The 22337-nt window shown below is 43.1% G+C and overlaps 1 protein-coding gene across 10 annotated transcripts in view; it reads left to right on the top strand.

Annotated features, from left to right (window-relative positions):
* Positions 1-1233: 1233 nt before the first annotated feature.
* Positions 1234-22337, top strand: part of LOC132887083 (microtubule-associated protein 4) — a 271926-nt gene continuing 250822 nt past the window's right edge. For all 10 annotated transcript variants that reach the window (XM_060922440.1, XM_060922439.1, XM_060922446.1 and 7 more), the window contains exon 1: positions 1234-1341. The gene's annotated coding sequence lies outside the window, so the exon portion shown is untranslated. The remainder of the gene's footprint in view (positions 1342-22337) is intronic.

Raw genomic sequence — 22337 nt, 5'->3', positions numbered from 1 at the left:
TTTATTTATGGGGTGGTGTAGTGGTTAGCATGACCACCTCACAGCAAGAAGGTTTTGTGTTCGAACCCAGCGGCCGGCGAGGGCCTTTCTGTGTGGAGTTTGCATGTTCTCCCCGTGTCTGCGTGGGTTTCCTCTGAGTGTGAGTGGTTGTTTGTCTCTGTGTGTCAGCCCTGCAATGACTTGGTGACTTGTCCAGGGTGTACCCCGCCTCTCGCCCATAGTCAGCTGGGATAGGCTCTAGCCTGTTGGACAGCATAAGCGGCTACAGATAATGGATGGATGGATTATTAATACTTTGTTTTTATTGCATGGTACAAAAAGGGCTTGGGTATATTTTGAATAGTTTATTTATGGGGTGGTGTAGTGGTTAAAAATAATTAAATTAAAATAATAATAAATAAAGAATGAAATTAAAAAATATAGAAACTAAAAATACACATAATCTGCTGCTTCCTCATTCTATTTGATGAGGAAGCAGCAGATTATGTGCATTTTTAGTTTCTATATTTTTTAATTTCATTCTTTATTTATTATTATTTTAATTTAATTATTATTATTATTATTATTATTATTATTATTATTATTATTATGTGGTTTTTTCCCCCTCTTATCTTGCTTTTCTTGTTTTTCTATTATTATTAACATTATCAATATTGTTCAGTATTATTTGTTATGGTATTAGTTTTCACATTTTTGCTATGCTTCCCCATGATATTCAGTTATACAGTATTGTCAAATTATTTTATTTTGTTATTTTTTAATTGTGTGTAGCTATTTTTTGTCTGTGATAAGGGACCACAATGGAAACAAGTTTTTACGCTTTTTTTGTGTCATCCCTGCCACACCTGTACCGTTTTTTTTATTGTACGTTTATGGCCAAATAAACAAACAAACAAACAAACAAACAATGGATTATTAATACTTTGTTTTCATTGCATGGTCCAAAAAAGGGCTTGGGTATATTTTGAATAGTTTATTTGTTTAATGCAAATCATTGTAGAAGAAAAAAAAAAAGATCTGGCAAAAGAAAAGAAAAGCAGTTTGCATGAAGTACTTCACCAGGACAGTGCAGGGAAATACTTTTTGCTTTGGATTCAGATAGGCTACAGAGACTGTCAAAGCCACATTTTGATGATTGAGATTGGACAATGAACGTGTCAGTCAGAATTTGTGGAAGATGATTGGTTGAGTGTGGTTGTGAGGCGGGACGTTTAGAGGTCGGGCAGGGAGAGAGAGAGAGTGGAGCTGCTGAGGCGGACGGAGGGCGGGTCATCGCGGCTCTGACGGTGCTACAGACGCCCGAGGAAGTGTCAAAAGGAGGAAAAAACAGCTTATTAAACGGTGAGAATAAAAACTAAACACGCTGCGTTATTAACGACATGGCGTGTTCGACGTTGTTAAAGCTTTTCTTGCTGGTTTTATGGTCGAAGTTGTGTGCTGAAGTGTGTTTGCTGTTGACTTTGGATGGGACTGCTCTCTCTCTCTCTCTCTGTACAGAGTGGGGAAGAGCTGCAGCTAAAGCTAGCACTCTGCTGAATGAGTGACACGGCCCACAGGCTCGGTCTGTCTGTCTGTCTCTCTCTCTGTCTCTCGGTCTGTAGAGTTATGCAAGTGAGCTTTGCCCTGCTGTGATTTTAATACCGCTGCAGTAATACCCTCCTGGATGATTTGACGCCTTCAGGTTATGTGTTTTACAGTGTAATTCCCCAGCAGTGGTGTCTGAACCGAACCGAACCTGCCCCCCCTGCAACAACTTGGATCTTTTTTCTTTTTCTTCCAGGCATAAAACTTGAACGCGATTTGAATCCTCGCGATAACAGAAACATGGCTGTCTGTGCATGTTCGATTCCCCAACCTCGAAAACTCACTGGCACGTGAAAGGAGTGGTTTCTGGATGTGTTTCAAAAGGACCCTGATGTATGGTTTAGTTTCAGATTGCACACACTGTCCTGCCAGCAGTCTTTCACATCACACATGATTGTGTTACATCAGACTCAACTCATCTCATCTCATCTCATCTCTGTCCAGCAGGATTACAGACCAGACACTCTGGTCACAGCCTGAGCATTAAAGGGCACATCTTCGGTATTGGGCGGCACGGTGGTGTAGTGGTTAGCACTGTCGCCTCACAGCAAGAAGGTCCGGGTTCGAGCCCCGTGGCCAGCGAGGGCCTTTCTGTGCGGAGTTTGCATGTTCTCCCCGTGTCCGCGTGGGTTTCCTCCGGGTGCTCCGGTTTCCCCCACAGTCCAAAGACATGCAGGTTAGGTTAACTGGTGACTCTAAGGGTGTATTCAGTAGGGCTGTAACAATATGCAAATCGAAATCGCGATACACAGAGCCATGATCCGTATCGCGATACAAGAAGGCAGAATCGCGGTACACCCTTTCAAACTTCTCCTCAGCCCAAAAACAGAGGCGCTTCCAAACTTCAATTTATGAATACTTTACTTTTTATTTAAATTACATTTTAAACTTACTTAAATTACTTTTTTTTAATATCTATTAGTAAGTCGTTTTTTCGCCGACCTGCGACAATCTTCTGCGAGTCACGCAACGTCCACACTCGCCACTGGCAGAGCATTCATTTCCTTTAAGCGGTCGCCATTGTGGTTGCGACGCGGGGAGCGAATCTGTAAACGAGCAGCTCATTGGCTGGCTAGGTGTGCCACAAGCCAATCACAATCACTTGACCGGAAAGGCATGCAGTGTTGCCAGATTGGGCAGGTTTAGGTGCTTTTTGGTTGGTTTTGAACATATTTTGGGGTGGAAACCGTTAGCAATATCTGGCAACACTGAAGGCATGTCTGCTTGGGCGGAAGCCTTCTGCGGCAGTTACATTTTGACACGCGAGCAATGTTTCACCATAACAATTCCGTAATTTCCATCTGTTTTCCGCGATCACAGAAAATCATTGGCCCTATGAGAGTGAGACAGTGAGAGAGCCACCCCCCCCCCCCCCCCCCCCCCCCCCCCAAAAAAAATCTTAACGGATTTACACGATTTGGAAAAATGACTTTTTCAGAACCAAAAAAAAACAGAGCTTCCGGCTCAACAATATTATTTTGAGAAATAAAACAATCTTTGGATATACATTTGTTCATTTTTGCATACATATTACTCATTCTCTGCAGTGGTCTGAATTATTTGTTATTAAATAGTTAATGTAAGTAAGTAAATGTTAATAAGTCAAATTTACTACTTTAAAAAAACATTTTTAAAAAAATCGTGGGCGTATCGAATCATGGGTCAAAAATCGCGATACGAATCGAATCGTGAGTTGGGTGTATCGTTACAGCCCTAGTATTCAGACCAGGATAGTTCGATAGTTCACTTGCTTTGGTCCGAACCAAATTTTTATTTTTTTTTCATTTTGGTACGGTTCGCTTTCACACTGTACATTTTAGTAAGCGGACCAAAATCTGTCAGCAAAGCCACGCGCCCTGAGGTCGTTCAGCTATTGGTCAGAGACGACACGCGCACAAAGCGTTAAGTTCAAAAGTAGTCATGGAGGCTTTCCGTGCTGTTATTCTTTTTAATGTCATCAAAGCTATATGTTTTTTCCAGTTTTTACTCTTTTCACAATTGTGCGATTACTATGCTGTTGTACAAGTAATTTATCAATGACGACGACAAAAGGCAAGGCGGCTACGGAGGATAGCGCTGATGAGCGCACGTCATGTTGTGACAGTTCTGGCTCTTCACGCAATAGATGAATTTCTTTTTTGCGTCGCTAGTACCGCCACTTTTTGAAAGAATGTCCCTGATTTTAATGTAGGTCTGACGGAGTTTCTTCACTTTTAGCCGACATTGTTCTGGGGAGCGCGTGAACCCCTTCTCCTTCATTTTCTCACTGAATACAGCAAACACGTCGGCATTTTTGTGTGTTCTCTCCAAAAGCTCAGATATGTGGACATCTGCCCAGATATCCACAAGGGTACGCGTTTCTTCCTCGGCCCACGTTTGCCCCTACTCATTTTTTGTACTCTGTAGTCTAGCCTACCACTGGTCTGAATGACTGAACGACTGTTGTAAGGTTCCCTTGACAACCGAAACAGTGTTTGCAATTTGCGGTGGAGTGTCAAGACACTGTTTCCCATAATGCTCGACAAACGACGGAAGCTCCCGAGGTACAAAACTGTCGGATTAGGTCCGGTCTGCTTTCACACCTCCAAAAGATCCGCACCAGGGTTCCTTTGGTCCGGACCGAGTCCGACCTTGCAGCTCGGTCTCGGTCCGCTTGTTTGGTCCGGACCAGAGTTTGGTGGTTTGTATTCAGACCAACCCAAAAGGTCCGGACCAAGGGAAATTTGGGTCGTTTGGTCCGGACCAAACAACGTAGGTGTGAATACGCCATAAATTGACCGTAGGTGTGAATGTGAGTGTGAATGGTTGTCTGTGTCTATGTGTCAGCCCTGTGATGACCTGGCGACTTGTCCAGGGTGTACCCCGCCTTTCACCCGTAGTCAGCTGGGATAGGCTCCAGCTTGCCTGAGACCCTGTAGAACAGGATAAAGCGGCTACAGATAATGAGATGAGATAATAAACTTTGGTCAAATATCTGTTGCATTTTCTGCAATTTTTTTACCTTGCGCAATACTAGAAAAATTCAGTTGAAATCAAGCCATTTGAAGCAAATTCATCCACCTCTGAAAAAACTTTGCATTTGGATTTCCTGGCAAACATTGATTTTTGTGACGTCGCGTGCGGGACGCCTCCCTCTGACTCCTACGTCAGCACTGGTTTGTTGATGAGAAAACGACCTGGTGGTTTTCTGCAAATTTCTTCAACGTTATCGTGTAATTATTAAAATGGTTAACAGATGTAGCGTAGGAGGGTGTAGCAACACCAATCTTGATGGGATTAGTACTCATCGTTTCCCAAAAGACCGGACAATGAGAGAGAAATGGGAGCGCTTGGTCTACACAGGCTGTGCCGTGCAAAGCTCTCGCAGCCTGCTGGCACTTCCGCAGGTAACGTCACGAATCTGGCTCCAGACTCCCTTGGGATTTTTCCAGACGTGTTTTGTTATTTTATTTTTTTCTGCTGTAGACAGATGGCCTTGTGCAAAATTACCCTTCTGGATGAGTGTGTAAAGGAACATACTTTCATATAAAAAACACGAAATTGGTCCAGGATATGCCCTTTAAGAACCAAATGAATGTTGAAGTGTTGATTTTCCTGAACAGAAACGATAAGGAGATTCCAGCGATGATGCATGACAAATCGGCATGTCATTTTAATTGACACTGGCACCTTTTTTTTAATGAATAATTAAGAGAAGTTTGGTGGTGTAGTGGTTAGCGCTGTCGCCTTACAGCAACGAGGTTCCGGGTTTGAAACTCTCAGCCAACAGGGGCCTTTCTGTGCGGAGTTTGCATGTTCTCCCCATGGGTTTCCTCCGGGTGCTCTGGTTTCCCTCACAGTCCAAAGACATGCAGATTAGGTAAAAAAAAAATACCTAGCCACAACACAGTGCATGCTTAGTGCCGGTCCCGTGTCTGGATAGATCGGGGAGGGTTATGCAGAACAGATCCGCTGTGGCGACACCGAACATACGGGAGGAGCCGAAAGAAGAATAATGAAGAGAATTTTCATCAAATCTTCACAACCCTGAAAATTTTCTCGGATGCATTTTTCACGTAAAAAAAAAAAGTGCATCCATGACATCCAAAATCAAAGGCAGTCGGCCCAAATAAGATGTGAGCTCTTATCTCAGTTACACCAAATCTTTGGCCAGTTGACCTACGCTACCGTTCAAAAGTTTGGGGTCACTTTGAAATGTCCTTATTTTTGAAAGAAAAGCACTGTTCTTTTCAACGAAGATCACTTTAAACTAATCAGAAATGCACTCTATACATTGCTAATGTGGTAAATGACTATTCTAGCTGCAAATGTGTGGTTTTTGGTGCAATATCTCCATAGGTGTATAGAGGCCCATTTCCAGCAACTCTCACTCCAGTGTTCTAATGGTACAATGTGTTTGCTCATTGCCTCAGAAGGCTAATGGATGATTAGAAAACCCTTGTACAATCATGTTAGCACAGCTGAAAACAGTTTAGCTCTTTAGAGAAGCTATAATGCTGCGTTCATGTGCTATGGGAAGATGATATTTTCCAGTTGGGAAGTGTATCTGTGAAGATACTCAGTCGTCCAGGTACATAGTAATCTGTGGTTGGTAGAAGAGAGCAACTGGACTTGCTTGAAAAGTCTTGAAGACGTTTCGCCTCTCGTCCGAAAGGCATCCTCAGTTCTGTCTGTCTCTGTTCAGTGATGGTCGTTCCAGGTTGACAAAAATGAACGATCCTCTCTGGCTAAGACGTCTGCCAGTTTTCTGGAAGTCCTCTCATACTCCCGCACAAGTCGAAGGGAACTCATCCCAAAGTGCGTAGAAACATATCTGTGAAGATACTCAGTCGTCCAGGTACATAGTAATCTGTTACAGATTACTATGATTACTATTACAGATAAGTACAGATTACTATGTACCTGGACGACTGAGTATCTTCACAGATATGTTTCTACGCACTTTGGGATGAGTTCCCTTCGACTTGTGCGGGAGTATGAGAGGACTTCCAGAAAACTGGCAGACGTCTTAGCCAGAGAGGATCGTTCATTTTTGTCAACCTGGAACGACCATCACTGAACAGAGACGGACAGAACTGAGGATGCCTTTCGGACGAGAGGCGAAACGTCTTCAAGACTTTTCAAGCAAGTCCAGTTGCTCTCTTCTACCAACCACAGTTGGGAAGTGGTACAGTATTTACCAGTGTGTTGTGTTCACATGCTTTTGTTGTTGTTGACAAATTAAAGATGGTGGACCAGATTCAGAATCAGGCCTGTTATTTGGCTAAAGCAATTATAGATTGCCTTGTTCATCAGCTGCAGCAGGAATATGAGTTATCAAAAGTCAAAAGGTAAATAATGCTGAATATTTCCTGATCATGACAAGTAGAGATTTTCTTAACACATTGAATGCCACGCAGTTTTTGGAAATTTGGCTGTAGCCACAACAATGAGAGTAGCCAGTATCTAGATCATAGTTGGCGTTCTTTGGACAGCCACAGAATATTTTGTATTCGGCTATAATATACATATTATAATAATATAATATACATAACATGACTCATTTAAAAGGTGAGAGTCAGCTTTCCGTAGGTGAAAACCACTTCTTTCTTGGTTCATAAGCTAGTCTTGTACCGCTCGCCGCCATGTTGAAAAGGTTAAAGTTCGTCTCATCTCGGCAACTCGTGCATCAAAATTTTCTACGAGTTGCCCAGTGGAAAATACCACAAGAGGGGGCGTTCATGTGTGCTTTCCATGTCGGCGTTTGGTATTTACCATAATTCCCATAGCACATGAACACACCATAAAACTGACCTTCCTTTGAGCAGATTGAGTTTCTGGAGCATCACATTTGTGGGGTCGATTAAATGCTCAAAATGGCCAGAAAAATGTCTTGACTATATTTTCTATTCATTTTACAACTTATGGTGGGAAATAAAAGTGTGACTTTTCATGGAAAACACTAAATTGTCTGGGTGACCCCAAACTTTTGAACGGTAGTGTAAAACCTTCTGGCTGTGCTTACGGTACAGCCATGCTTTTCAATCAAGATGATCTGATCAAGTTGTCATGGCGACTTGGTGACATACTTGCTGGGCAGCTTGGGCCCCTCATCGCTGCTTGCGTTGTTGCAGATTTTACTTCTGATGAGGTTGTGCAAAAATGAACGCCAAAAAAAAAACCCCACCACCACCACAAAAAAAAAACTTGTTCATTCATGAGGCTTTCATTTTTTTTCTTTTTCTAATTAATGATTTTGACTATGAAACAAGAAGTCGCGACTGAAATAAACCCCCTCCCCCCACACACACTTTCACTGTCAGCGCTCAGGACGAGAGCCAACAATCCGTGGCCTGAAGTGCAAGAAGCAAATTTCACCATGAAAAGTATGTAGAGTACATTTAGAGGAGCGCCGAGGAACGCTTTAAAGGTTTTATCTTTTTTTTTTTTTTTCAATTTTTGTATATTTTGGCCATGATCTAATAAATCTAGTCATCTAATTAGTTTTACTTGTGTTGCCAAGAATAAGGTCAGGGCTCGACATTAACGTTTTAATCCACTCGGACAAGCAGCAAGATTTTTCACTTGTCCTGCCCATAACCTTTTTATTACTATGTATTTACTAGTTTAATGAAAGGAAACCGATTAACGAAGTTTATCAAAAAGCAGGTACGGTTACGATAATCATTATGCTTTAATGATTTATAATTTTTCAGTAAAACTCAAACTTTAACTGTAACAACAAACAAAAACTACCTTGTGCCTCATTATGGTGCGTGTGTTGTTCTAACCCATTACCTGATCTGCAGTTTTAAAAGTTAGACTCACTCGAACTCAAAGCTTCTGGCGGAAATAAAGCTAAATCTTGAAGGGTAAATTAATTTAAAGAAGTGAAACTGACAGAATCGCGTTGTGGATGAAAACAAACCGTGAGTGAGTTCGGCACTGTCGTACAATTCCCGCCAAATATTTCGCAACATTTGTGATGGTTCATGTGAACCATACAAAAGAAAAATACAATGAATGTCCGAATGAAATGAAGATTCACCATAAATATTTATTTTATTGAGGTATTTGGTCATCCTTTCTCAGATCTCAATGAATTCAGTCAGTGCGTTTACATGCACATCCAAATCGAGCTACTGTCGGTAATCGAGCTAAGGGTCCCAGCAGGGGTGCCAGAGAAATCCAATCCTACATGCACACAAGGAAATCGAGCTATTGTGTGAGGTACATTGTGCACCCGAGCCACAGGTGGCGCTACACGCCCCATCGTGTTGGTACACTTCCGGTTGTCGTCATGAAGAAGAGCTATTCAAGAGTATAAACAAAGTTATCAGTTCCGTGTTCACAAGAAGAACGACGACGTTTGTTCTCCTTGTTCCTCCTGACCTCTTCTGCTGCTCGCTACTACTACTGTTGTCATGCCGACCGAGGCTGTTGTGTTTCCCGCTTGTGTTCTCGTCACTCGTCACTTCCGGAAGGGGCAGTGCTGAAGTAAGTAGTTTGACTACGTAGCTCGATAGGGTATACATGCACTAAGTAGCTCGGCTACAATCGCATAATCTAGGTCGCGTAGCTCGATTACGAGGAATCCAGTTCGGTTCGATTTCAGCCGAGCTAAGGTGTTTCCATGGCATTTAGAACTTCGATTTCAGTCGAGCTACGGCAGAAATTCGATTTTCTCTATGTGCATGTAAACGCACTGAATGTCTAATAATCTATAATTAGATATTACGACATTGTTATTTTTAGACACACTACTGTTACTGTTGAGCCCTGAAGGTATTACTTGAGTAAGTTTTCTCATGATAGTCAATATGTTTATGGTCCTGAGCAAAGGGAGTAAATGATTCTTGAATCTTGTCATATTTACAGCCTCACAGGTGTACATTTACGCTACGTTCACACTGCAAGGCTTAATGCTCAATTCTGATTTTTTTGTGAAATCCGATTTTTTTGTGAGGTCGTTCACATTAACAAATATATGCGACTTGTATGTGATCCTCAGTATGAACGAAAAGCGACCTAAAAGTGTTCCGCATGCGCATTGCAGGATACGACGACGTCACACGCAGTGAGCATGGCCAGTGTTTACGGAAGTAAAACCGCCCGGTTGCGGTATGACCCATCCAATCTAGCTTGAATAGCTGTATCCCCCCAAATGGAAATCAGCTCCCTAACCTCTGCGTCCTTCCATTGAGAAGATTCAGAACCTTCACAGCCCGAAGCGTCCCTCGCATCGATGTCATGCGCAGGGGCGCAGATACGTTTTTTGAACTGGGGGGGGGAACAAAGCTGCCAGCAAACCAACCCCAACCCCGATATGCCTGTCAAACTTGTTGTTAGTAACCATAGCAACCAAGCTCGAGCTCGCAACCTGTGCAGTCTGCTCAGCTCAACCAACCGAATATCAGTCTTTGTTTTATGCGAGTTGTTGCAACTATGTATACACTGCTGTGCACCTCAATAAACCGAATGGTAATTAGTCTTTTGATTTTTCCGTGAGGTTTGCCTTATGCAAAGAAAGACAGCATAGACGTTTTTTCCTCCCTATAAGTGGGGGGGGGGACCGAACGAGGTGAATTTAAATCTGGGTGGGACGAGTCCCACCCTCTATCTGCGCCCGTGATTATGCGCCATGTTGTTGTAACTTTTTTTGAGAGACCCGCCGCCTACTTCAGCGCAGAATAGTGACGTTTGTGGCTTGTTGATGACGTGTAAGTCGGATGAATGCGACCTGGCGGTTCAGACTGAAGTCGCATATGAAAAGAGCGGATAGAGATCGGAATTAGGACCACATATCCAAACGGCCTGGGTCGGATTTGAAAAAATCGGATCTGTGTCGTTCATATTGTCAATAAAAGATCGGATACAGGTCACATATGGGCGAAAAGATCGGATTTGAGTCACTTCAGCCTGCAGTGTGAACGTAGCCTTAAAGCCTTTTTTTGGTCTGGTTTTACAGTTTTTGGACTGAATTTCATCTGTTTGTTCTAAAATACTCCACTTAAAGGGGAACAGAGGGTAATATATAGAGTAAATATAACAATAAAACGCACATTAACGAACCTTATACAAGACTTACAAAAGTTTTTTGTTCTAAGGTTGGAAAGTTATAGTGTTTTGAAAGTAGCTCGAGCAAACTATTTCCGCAGTTTGAACAGCCCGCCATGATATTAATTTTATCCAATCAGAATGCACGTTCATTTTCTCTGCGTAACACTCATGACGTATGTATGTGCCCAGTTGTGTTGGCTCATTGAGGTTGGGAATAGCACGTGTGAATCGGAAAGTAGGATGAATTGTAAGTGATCGGCTACACAATGCCACAGTGTGTTGCTTTCGGGTGTAATAACAGGACCGATGGAAAGCATAACGATCCTCCAGACGTGTCTTTTCACTCGTTTCCGCTGAAAAACACCAAGCGAGTTCGAGCTTTCTTCTCTTCTTTCGTCATCATCGGAGTCGAGAGTACCTCCCCTAGGTTCAAACTGGTACCCTTCTAAGCCATAGCCTGCTTGCAGTGTGTCTTGCGGGATCTTTTCGTACGATTCGGCAGAGCTGTCGCCTTCACTTGATGCGCCCGACGCCATGATTACACGCTTCTCTCCTAGTGCAGTGGGTAGGGCTGACGTCACGGTCTTTTAAAAATGGCGACTCTTGTGCCGTTTAGCGTACCGACTATTATATTTACAATTACCAAGATATTTCGTTGTTTTCTAGTATATAAATTTGATAGAATACTTAAGAATACGTTACTTTGTCACATCAGCAACTGTATATGTTATATTTGGTACCCCTTTAATTAAAGAACAGGTCTGTCAGTAAATGCTTTGAGGCTAGTCAGTCGTCAGTGACCGAGATGGATAAATGAGTGACTTGGTTCTGGTCAGAGCTTGTATGTGTGTTCCTCCCCCCCCTCCCCCCAGTAGCTGACACACCAGTTTAATGACACTGGAAACTCATTAAACAGAACCGAGATGACGTATAAACAATAGGCATCCAGTTTCTCTGAATTTAACCCAAGTTTACCATGCTCGGATCTGAAATGGTGTAAAGCTTGGCATAGCAGCAGTGTTAAATGTTCCAGATAATACAGAATCAACTCTAGGCAAAGCTTTGGCTTTGTTTTGTTGTAGACGCAGCCTCTGCAGGGATTTTGGGCGTGTGGGGGTGCGTGTGGGGGTGGATGGGTGTGTTTTATATAGCTCAGACCTCTTACCTCATGCACTCCAGGGAAAGGGACTTTGCACAGAAAGGAAAGCATTTCCTCTGAGTGAGAAATGTGTTCATAAACGGGTGCCAGTGCAGCAGTCAGACTCCGGCTGTACGTATGTACTATAAAGGCCTCTGCATGCTCTTGCGACAAGGCTTTCGCAGATAGCTTTTCGCAGACAGTTGTAATTTATCGTTGAGCGGGGAGTAATAGGCGTGCGCGATGTTATTCACCGCCACAACGCAAGGGGGCGCGAAGTCGCTAGGAGTAGTTGGTGGGTGTGGTTAGTGGAGTGTTTATCCTCCGGTTACTTATAATGACTAGAACTGGAGTCGTATAGATGTACGTACTTCCTCAATCAACCGCTCTTCATGCTGCTCCATCTTCGCTCGTGTTTTTAAAAATGCCGGTCGTGAAAACAAACCAAACCGGGAAAGTAGGGAAGCGGAAGTGCGTGTACAGCGGATGTAGAGTGGACCAATCAGAGCCCTCTTGTCTGCGAGGCTTCTGCGGTGGTCACAATTTTTGGGAGGTGCGCGCAGAGCGTCTGCAAAGGTGGGGGGGCTACGCAGACACTGTCTGCGACGCTATCTGCGAGGACTGCGTTGTCAGCATAAATTGGCCTTTAGTGTGTAGAGATACACTTGCATTATTGAGCCCAGGGGGACAAATGTATAGTTCTTGCAGGAGACTCAGCACAGTACAGGAATAAGGAGGAGTACACGTCTGTCATTTGGGTTGTTCATGGGTGAGGTTTGGTAGAAGTGGCAGCATCACCAAGCCATCCCATGACACATTATACAGCCCCATTTCCAAAAACGTTGGGACACTGTGTAAAACACAACTAAAAACAGAATGTGAAGATTTTCAAATCATGGAAACCGTATATTTGATTGAAAGTAGTACAAAGACAACATGTTGAAACTGAGAAGTTTTATTGTTTTTTTGAAAAATATATGCTCAATTTGAATTTGATGTCAGCAACACGTTTCAGAAAAGTTGGGACAGGGGCAACAAAAGACTGAAAAAGTTGTGTGCACAGTTCAAAAGCCATGGTATGAGCGTGCATTAGTGCACATGACATGGGTAGCTTGTACATCTGGGAAGGCATCATTAATGCTGAATGATATATACACGTTTCAGAGCAATATGCTGCCATCCAGACAAAATCTTTTTTTTTTTCAGTGAAGGCCTTCCTTCTTTCAGCAAGGTAATTCCAAACTGCTTTCTGTACATATTAAAACTGCATGGCTCTGTAGTAAAAGAGTCCAGGTGCTAAACTGGCCTGCCTGCAGTCCAGACCTGTCTCCCATTTAAAACATTTGCCGCATTACGAAGTGCAAAATATGACAAAGGAGATGCCAAACTATTGAGCAACTGAAACTGTATATCAGGCAAGAATAGGGCAGCATTTCTCTTTCAAAACTACAGCAATTGGTCTCCTCAGTTCCCAAACGGTTAGTGTTGTTAAAAGTAGAGGTGATGCAACACAGTGGTAAACATGCTCCTGTCCCAACTTTTTTGAAATGTGTTGCTGGCATCAAATTCAAAATGAGCATATATTAAAAAAAAAAAAACAATAACATTTCTCAGTTTCAACATTTGCTATGTTGTTTTTGTATTATTTTCAATGAAATATCAGGTTTCCATGATTTGCAGATTATCACATTTTGTGATTATTTACAGTTTACACAGCGTCCCAACTTTACTGGAATTGGGGTTGTAGCTTAATTCTTAAGGGTATATTATGGTGATATTCATCCATACTGGACAGTACATTACATTATCCAAGGACCATATTTATTGACTAAACTTTTTCATTTTCTTTCCATCGACTTATTGAACAGGCGGCACGGTGGTGTAGTGGTTAGCACTGTCACCTCACAGCAAGAAGGTCCGGGTTCGAGCCCCGTGGCCGGCGAGGGCCTTTCTGTGTGGAGTTTGCATGTTCTCCCCGTGTCCGTGTGGGTTTCCTCCGGGTGCTCCGGTTTCCCCCACAGTCCAAAGACATGCAGGTTAGGTTAACTGGTGACTCTAAATTGAGCGTAGGTGTGAGTGTGAGTGTGAATGGTTGTCTGTGTCTATGTGTCAGCCCTGTGATGACCTGGCAACTTGTCCAGGGTGTACCCCGCCTTTCACCCGTAGTCAGCTGGGATAGGCTCCAGCTTGCCTGCGACCCTGTAGAAGGATAAAGCGGCTAGAGATAATGAGATGAGACTTATTGAACAAGTTAATCAATCCACACTAATTTGGTTCTTCATGCTGAATGTGCAGTAATGAAGTGTAAGTAACTAAAAGAAATACAAATTTGATGGTTAGCAAATGGCTCTAACGTGATTTAAAGTCTGCTTCGTGAGTGATTATGAAAATAAACAGGAGTTTTGCACTTTTATGATTGGCACCAGCACCTCCACTGCACACATGTAGAGTGAAAAAAGAAAAAAAAACAACACCCCCAACATTGCACCATTATTTATCCAAATCTGTTTTGTTCTTTTGTAATTGCGAAAGATCACCAAGTGAGCCAAACTCAACACAACTCACTGAAGTTGGCAATTTCAGTGCAGTGTTTTTTTTCCCCCTCTTATTTCTGAACGATACCAGATGCATGTTTACAGCAATACATCTGTGAAAATGCAGGGTTTTTTTTTTGAAGAGACACCAGTATATTCTAACAGCCGAATAAAAAATAATTATTTAAGCTTAATTTTCAAGTCTGTGTAACATAATGAGCAAAACCAGACTAGCAAGTGTATCATACTGTAAATAGAAGGACATTCTGGGCATGTGCTGTCCTTGACTGACATGCAATGGAGTAGTAAGGCGTCTCCTTCCCTAAACTAGCCTGAGGTGGTGCCTTGAGCAAGCACTAGCAACCCCTCGCTCCCCCTGGTCAGAGTAATGACTGAAGACTGGACTCGGCAGACTGCGTGCAGGAGATCACCACCGGGTGGTTCAACGGGCAGGAAGACAGACCCAGCAAAGCATTTGTGGGGGGTGATCAGGGTACAGTGCAACACATAGAACACCGTTGGCCATCCACTACATCCCGACCTAGCTCCAGCCATCTTGATTCTGCCTTGCCCCTGGACCCAGTTAAGTTGGGACGAGAGAGTGAGGCTGACTGCTGCGCAACTCTCCCTCACTCTAATTCAAGTCACGCGCAAATCATGACTTCAAATTCAAGTCCTGTGGCGATGGGCAAGTGGTGAAGCAGCAATTGCAGTCATGAACATGCACACAGGCAGCCCAGGGCACACGGTTGCTCTCTGCTGGAACGAAGCCGCAGCGGAGTTCGGTAGCCCCCTGGGTGGTTGAGCAGCCCTGTTTAGAATTCACTCTCTTCACCTCGATGGAGGAAGGGGCTAGAAAAGGTTCCCCAAACATAGCCTGCTTCACCTCACCCTGGCCAGCACACCGCGGCTGGCGGGGATCGCACTCAGCGGTCAATATACAACAAAAAGAAAGTGAAGGTAGGCGGCGTGGTGGTGTAGTGGTTAGCACTGTCGCCTCACAGCAAGAGTTCGAGCCCAGCGGCCGGCGAGGGCCTTTCTGTGTGGAGTTTGCATGTTCTCTCCGTGTCTGTGCGGGTCCCCTCCGGGTGCTCCGGTTTCCCCCACAGTCCAAAGACATGCAGGTTAGGTTAATTGGTGGCTCTGAATTGACCGTAGGTGTGAATGTGAGTGTGAATGGTTGTTTGTCTCTGTGTCAGCCCTGCGATAACCTAGTGACTTGTCCAGGGTGTACCCCGCCTCTCACCCATAGTCAGCTGGGATAGGCTCCAGCTTGCCTGCGACCCTGTAGAACAGGATAAGCAGCTACAGATAATGAGATGAGATGAGATGGATGGAAAGTGAAGGTACTCAACCTTGGCACGTGGAACCTTCAAAGTCTGGATTGGCCTCATCAGTCACCTCCGGACCCACAACTGCCACCCACCAAATTGAAGTCATGGTCATCTTCAACCCCGAAATACGAACGTCATCATCAGGAGGGCACTCGGAGAGCACATACCTCCAGCAAGGCCAAATGCTGCATTATGCAGTGTTAGCAAAAATGAAACTAAAAGCCTCGATCCTCCCCATGACTCGGAGCCATTCCAAAATGTAATAGGTTCTTCCTTGACCCATGCTACACCCTTCCACCAAGTTTCATGGGAATTGGATTGTTCATTTTTTTTGCACAATCCTGCTTACAGGCAAACAAACCGCACCAAAAACAGAAGCTCATTGGCAGAGGTAATAATTCAGTAATACTTAAGTATGCTAGTTTGGATCGGGTTGAACAACCTGCTTGGATTGTGGTGATTAGCTGAGCTTGAGTCTTGTAGCAGACTGGTAGTATCGGAGAAAGAAAATGTCAGTCAGACTTGCTCATGACTCCAGGACTGAGTACGCCTCACTGCGGAACCAAATCGAACTTCTCCTATAAACCTAGCTTTGAGTTACGTTTATAGCTTTTGGTTAGACTCCATCCAGGTGGGAGGAGCTGGAGCAGGTATGACTCCACCCCCTGGGCCTTTTGGTTCTGGAGCAAAAAGGACTCAGTTTGATTCTGAGGTCTGGATACTGTCTGTGTGGAGTCGGGGATCGACATTAACTTTTTAAATCCACTCGTCCAGTTGAACAAGCAGCAAGATTTTTCACTTGTCCTGCCCGTAACCTTTTTATTACCATGTATTTACGAGTTCAGTGAAAGGAAACCGATTAGCAAAGTTTATCAAAAAGCAGGTATGGTTATGATAATCGTTATGCTTTAATGATTTATAATTTTTCAATGAAACTCAAACTTTAACTGTAACAATAAACAAGAAGAGTGCTCTGAGAGCACAATATCCCCCGCTGGCAACTATATCTATGCTATAAGTGCTTAATACACCCTCATGAAATTGTCAAAGTACAAGTTTGGTAATCCAGGGCCATAACTCTGGTAAAATGCGACTGAATTGAACGAAATTGCAATATACGTATTACTGACATATAACAAAGAATACTGTTAAGTTTCATGAAATTGCTCCAAAAATTGTGAGAGGAGTTGATTTCAGAAGGTGAGTACCCTTCCTGGGATGGGTGGACGGACGGACGGACATCGCCACAACCTAATCCCCCTTCGGGCCTTTTGGCCAGCGGGGGATAAAAACTATTTAATGCCCCATTATGGTGTGTGTGTTGTTCTAACCCATTACCTGATCTGCAGTTTTAAGAGTTAAGTTAAAAGTTAAAGTCCTTCCCACGCCCAGTACCTGGTATTCCTTGGCAGTCTCCCACTCAAGTACTAACCAGGCCCAACTCTGATGGTGGCGCATCAGGCGGCGCCGATCTCCGTTTCCATAGCCCTCGGCCTCTTGCCTATTACATAGCTAGGGTTACAGCGGGGGGCTAGTCCTCTGGTAACCACGAGAGTTCAACTCCCCATGCACATCTGTATTGCAGCGTGCCTTGCCAGATGGTAGTGGGTACCATTTTTATGATGGTCTTTGGTATGACCCGACCGTGAATAGAACTCACGATCTCCCGATCGAGAGGTGGACACGCAACCACTAGGCCACTAGTCGGTCCAGTTTTAAGAGTTAGATTCACCCAAATTCAAAGCTTCTGGAGGAAATAAAGCTAAATCTTGGATTTATCCAGTAAAACTTGAAACATAAATTAATTTAAAGAAATTGAAACTGAAAGAAAACAAGTTGGACATAAGGGGAATAGAATCACGTTGTGAATGAAAACAAACCATAAGTGAGTTCGGCACTGTCGTACAGTTCCCATGAAATATTTTACGACGCTTGTGATGGTTAATGTGAACCATACAAAAGAAAAATACAACGAATGTCCGAATGAAATGAAGATTCACCGCAGATATTTATTTTATTGAGGTATTTGGTCGTTCTTTCTCAGATCTCGATAAATTCAATGTCTAATAATCTATAATTAGATATTACGACGTGGTTATTTTTACACACGGACCTGCTGTACTCGGCTTCTCCAGAATTTCGTAAACAATAGCACGGCCGCATCACCGAGGGGATTGAACTAGTTTTGTTGGAAATTTACTGATTTATTTGAACTTTTGAATAATTACGATAAAAAATGGTGATTTTTAACAAATATTCATCTTGTCCAGTCAGATAGGCAGATGCGGATTTGACTTGTCCAGACCAAACATTTGGTTGTCCCGGACAGTCGGAATACCATTAATGTCGAGCCCTGGGAATTTTACCGTACATGTTCTCCATGTGTCATCATGGGTTTCCACTGACCACTCAAAAACAAGCCAGGAGGTGATCTAGTTACGTTAAATAGCCCCTGCGCGAATTGCACACGCGCCATGCAATAGATTGGCATCCCGTCCCAGTGATTACTGAAGATGAATGAATGATGTTCTTTTAGCGCTGTGTGATGGTGCATAGTTGTTTTATTGGCCTGAAATGTCAGCTGTGTGGCACAGCAGAGATGCAGAGCATGCTTCAGTAGTCGGAGAGTCTGTACTGCTGACTCATGGTGAAGCCATTTCTCTCATGAGCACCAGAAGAGGTTCGGTGTCAGTCGTCGTCTCTGTCTGTCTGTCCATTAGGATTGTTTGGAGTGCAGTTATATAGTCTCTGCCTTGGGTCTGAAAACCACAAACAGCTTTTTCTTCTCATTTAGCTCTTTATTTTGAAAAAAAAAATCTTTGCTGATTTGTCTCATCTGTCTACTGAGATCGCACCATTACTGAAGCCGCTGTGTGACTCATCACATTGTGGCGGTATCGATTTTCCACGCCACCCTTTATCTGTTCTTCTTATTACTGTAAATTAAACTGGAAAAAAGGTGTATTCTTGGATTGTTAGGCTGCATTTAAAATATATATATTTTTGCACATTTTTGACATTGTATATTGATTTTAATCCGCTGAACCGTTCAGAGGGGAACCGTCAGGGCCTTCTAGGCCTTCAGAGAGGGCCCAAACATATCAGCATTACAAATGTGATTTTTTTTATTTTTTTCATAATTTCATTATAATTATACTCTTCTAATTTGGCCTCATTTTCTATCAAATTTGCTTCAGAAATGAAAGGGTCGGGGGCGTCGTGGCTCAGGTGGCTAAGGCGCCATACCATAAATCCGGGGACTCGGGTTCGATTCCAACCCGAGGTCGTTTCCCGATCCCTCCCTGTCTCTCTCTCCCGCTCATTTCCTGTCCTGTCTCTACACTGTCCTATCCAATAAAGGTGAAAAAAGCCCAAAAAAATCTTAAAAAGAAATGAAAGGGGGGCGTCGTGGCTCGGGTGGTTAAGGCGCCATGCCGTGAATGCGGGCGACCCGGGTTCGATTCCGGCCCGAGGTTGTTTCCCGGTCCCTTCCCGTCTCTCTCTCCCGCTCATTTCCTGTCTCTGCACTGTCCTATCCAATAAAGGTGCAAAGGGCCCAAAAAAATATCTTTAAAAAAAAAAAAAAAGAAATGAAAGGGTCACTGTCCTGAAAACATTAAGATCGAGTTATCCAATGAGATATTTTTGTTTGTTGTCTGTAGGCTGAGAAGAGTTTAGAGCTGCTCACTCATTGGTTAGGACTTCATTGCCGGGACAGAAGGCCATGGCAGTGTCTGTTTATGTAGGAAGTGACAGATGAATTAACCAATCAGATTTTAATTTATAGTGGGAGGAACCAAAAATGTATCGCTCTCGGCCTTCTCGAAGGCCAACGAAGGCTTAATCGTGAGTCTGCTCCTTCAGCGCAGCAGTGATGTCACCTTCCAGCCGGTGTGTCGTTCATCAGTAGTGTTAGCGAATGCTAATAAAGCAGTCAAGCCACTGCTGTCAAGAGCAAGTAGCACAGGCTAACGACCGAGAAACTAAGATTTCTGTCTCCAGACTCTTCTTCCACGCTGCACGCTCGCCCCAGTATTTTTTCACTCTGACTTAAATATTCATTTCCCAATGTAATTTACTTAATTACTTTTAAAATCAACATCGACAGCTACACACAACGGAGCTACCTAGCAACCTGCCACTAATCCCTTGCAAAATCCTTTGCTCTGTTTTTTTTTTTTTTGGTGTGTCTGGCTAAGGTTTGGCTGAGCTGAAGTCCCAGCTCTAACAGTAACGGTTCGTCACTGGCTGAACCAGTGTGCGCTAAACAGATGCATCTGTGGTGAAGAACGTCTTGTAGTCTGATAACCTCATGCACATATTGTACATAATAAACATCTACATTTAATGTGGCAGTAATAAACATAGAAAATATAAGTCAGAATGATACTCGTATGTCGGCAACCCAATATCAGTACATCAGTCCATAGCACGGGCGATTGCTCTAAGACAACGAGGGAGGCTCAGCCTCCTCTAAAAATGACGAACATCGTGTAGGATGAATTGCGCTAGGCTTATGTTATAGCCGACCTTATAACATTGCTATTTCAGATCCAGAATCATAAAAATATATGTGCTCAACCCAACTACAGTGCGAAATCATTCCGTTATAACTTTAATGTGTGTGAGAGTTTTTCCCCCTCGTGACAGCGCGATGCAGCCCAGCCTCAGTGCACTTCAATGGCATTTGGGAGCTCTGCGCTTTCAATATCAAAATGCAAGATGGTTATTGGACAAATACTGCGAAAACGCCCGCCCACGGAGTCTCACGGACTCCCAGCCTCAGTGGACTTCAATGGCATTTGGGAGCTCTGCGCTTTTCAATCTCAAAATGCAAGACGGTTATTGGACAAATACTGCGAAAATGCCCGCCTACGGACTCCCAGCCTCACAGTGGGAGGGACATGGCAGTTTCCGCGAGGAGACTGGTGATTGGTGAAAGCGGCCGGATATTTTCTTTGATTGACAGCTCGTTTCAACTATAGACAGGCAGCGGTGAATTTCAGTTCAGTCCCATGTGGATTCGCAAGTGTTGTGGTGTATTGTAAGAGATCAGCTTACATTTCGATTTCATTCATTACATATGGTTTCTACCAGCTTTTTTAGTTTGTATATATTTTCATTGTAAATAAAGTGTAAATATAGTGTTGTTAAGTTTGCTATCTTAGTTCCAGAAATTTCGTTTATTTGAGTGACTGAACTTGAACTTGAGGGGGCTAGTCAGCTAGCAAGAAAGCTGCGCACGGATGCCGAGCATTGCTGATTTAATTTTGGCGAAGCCATTTGCCAGTCTTCCTTTCGAGGAAAAAATTAAAATTAAAGAGCAGGGTAGACCAACGCCTCAAATTGACTTGGTGAAAAAGGTAGGGAATAATACTCGTTCCTTTCAGCTCTCCTGGTACGAGAAAGTGAATTGGCTAACAGCAAATGACCCACATCAACAACAGTAAATAGGCTACTTTAGTAATATGTCATGGATGGACCAAAAATATAGAATCTATTTAAAATGTTTATGCTGAGTATATTATATTGGAATATATATTTCTCTGGATATGAATTAAACACAGCTACAATTTGGAAAACATTTTGAAACAAAAACACAGCCGAGAACATTTCACACTACAGACCTGGATTAAAAGTGAAGGGTTATGAAAATTGTCAATAAAACATTTCTCAGTCAAAATAAGTAAAATATAGGGAAAGTGTCATTGAATGAAATGTGTGGCACCCAGCTCTATGTTTGGCTCCCCAAGGTCAGTGCTTGTGCCTATTCCAGAACACTCTGCTGTTACTGCTGAGGTTCCTGACAAAGAGCTGCTTTCAATAATGATCAATTTTTAAACAACATGCCACAATTTTAAAATATAAAATGTTAAAATATACCCCCCCAACACCACCATCATGTATATTGGACAGTAGGCTAATGGGCCAAAAGAACCTGTTATTTCACAGTTTGTGACCCTGCCAACAATCAGCCAGATCAGAGGCAAGAGTATGGGCAAAACTGTTTTTTCTTTTAAAATCTGGAAATATCGTAACCGACCAGCCTCCCCTGTTTGAAATACTACCAGCCGCCACTGGTCCGTAGCATACTTTCGAAACACAGTAGGAGAAAGTATTATCGTACAGCTTTTTTGTAGAATAAAAAGGCAATTATTTTTTAAATCTAGGTGTGTGTATATGGAGGAAAAAGGACAAACAGCTTTTAGTTGCACAGCTAAGCTCGCAAGGCAGCATGTCTTTTAAATTAGCAGAATCCTCCCCAGCTGCTTGAAATTTCCCCTTAAAGGCTTGAACTTTCTCCAAAAATACACCCTGTGGTTGAGCTTTGGCATTCAAGAGGGGGCCTTCTCACCAGCCAGGCACCAGAACAAGGTCAATCCACAAATGTCTGAGCGTAACTTGGAGCTTGTGCCAAATACTTCTATCCAGAACTCTGCAAAGCTGCAGGAAGGTAATTTTATCAATATTCTTCTATAGTTCTGCCACGAGCTGCTGCCCGAAGCAACAGTGCGATGATGCTGAGAACACAGGCAAAATCAACCTTCTGTGAGAGAACGATACAGGGATTTTAGTGAAAATATCCATCCTGACATTACCGTATGAAAGAAAAAACTGGTTATAAAAAGTGGTTTTCCTGAAACTATACTTTTTTTTTTTATAGAGAAGAAATATTAGAGTAAAAAAACCAACAGGTTGGCAGAATCG

The sequence above is a fragment of the Neoarius graeffei genome, chromosome 5 (assembly GCF_027579695.1).
Source record: "Neoarius graeffei isolate fNeoGra1 chromosome 5, fNeoGra1.pri, whole genome shotgun sequence".
NCBI classification, from domain to species: Eukaryota; Metazoa; Chordata; class Actinopteri; order Siluriformes; family Ariidae; genus Neoarius; species Neoarius graeffei.
Note: the sequence above shows the minus strand (reverse complement) of the source record. Positions and strands in the feature narration are given on the sequence as shown.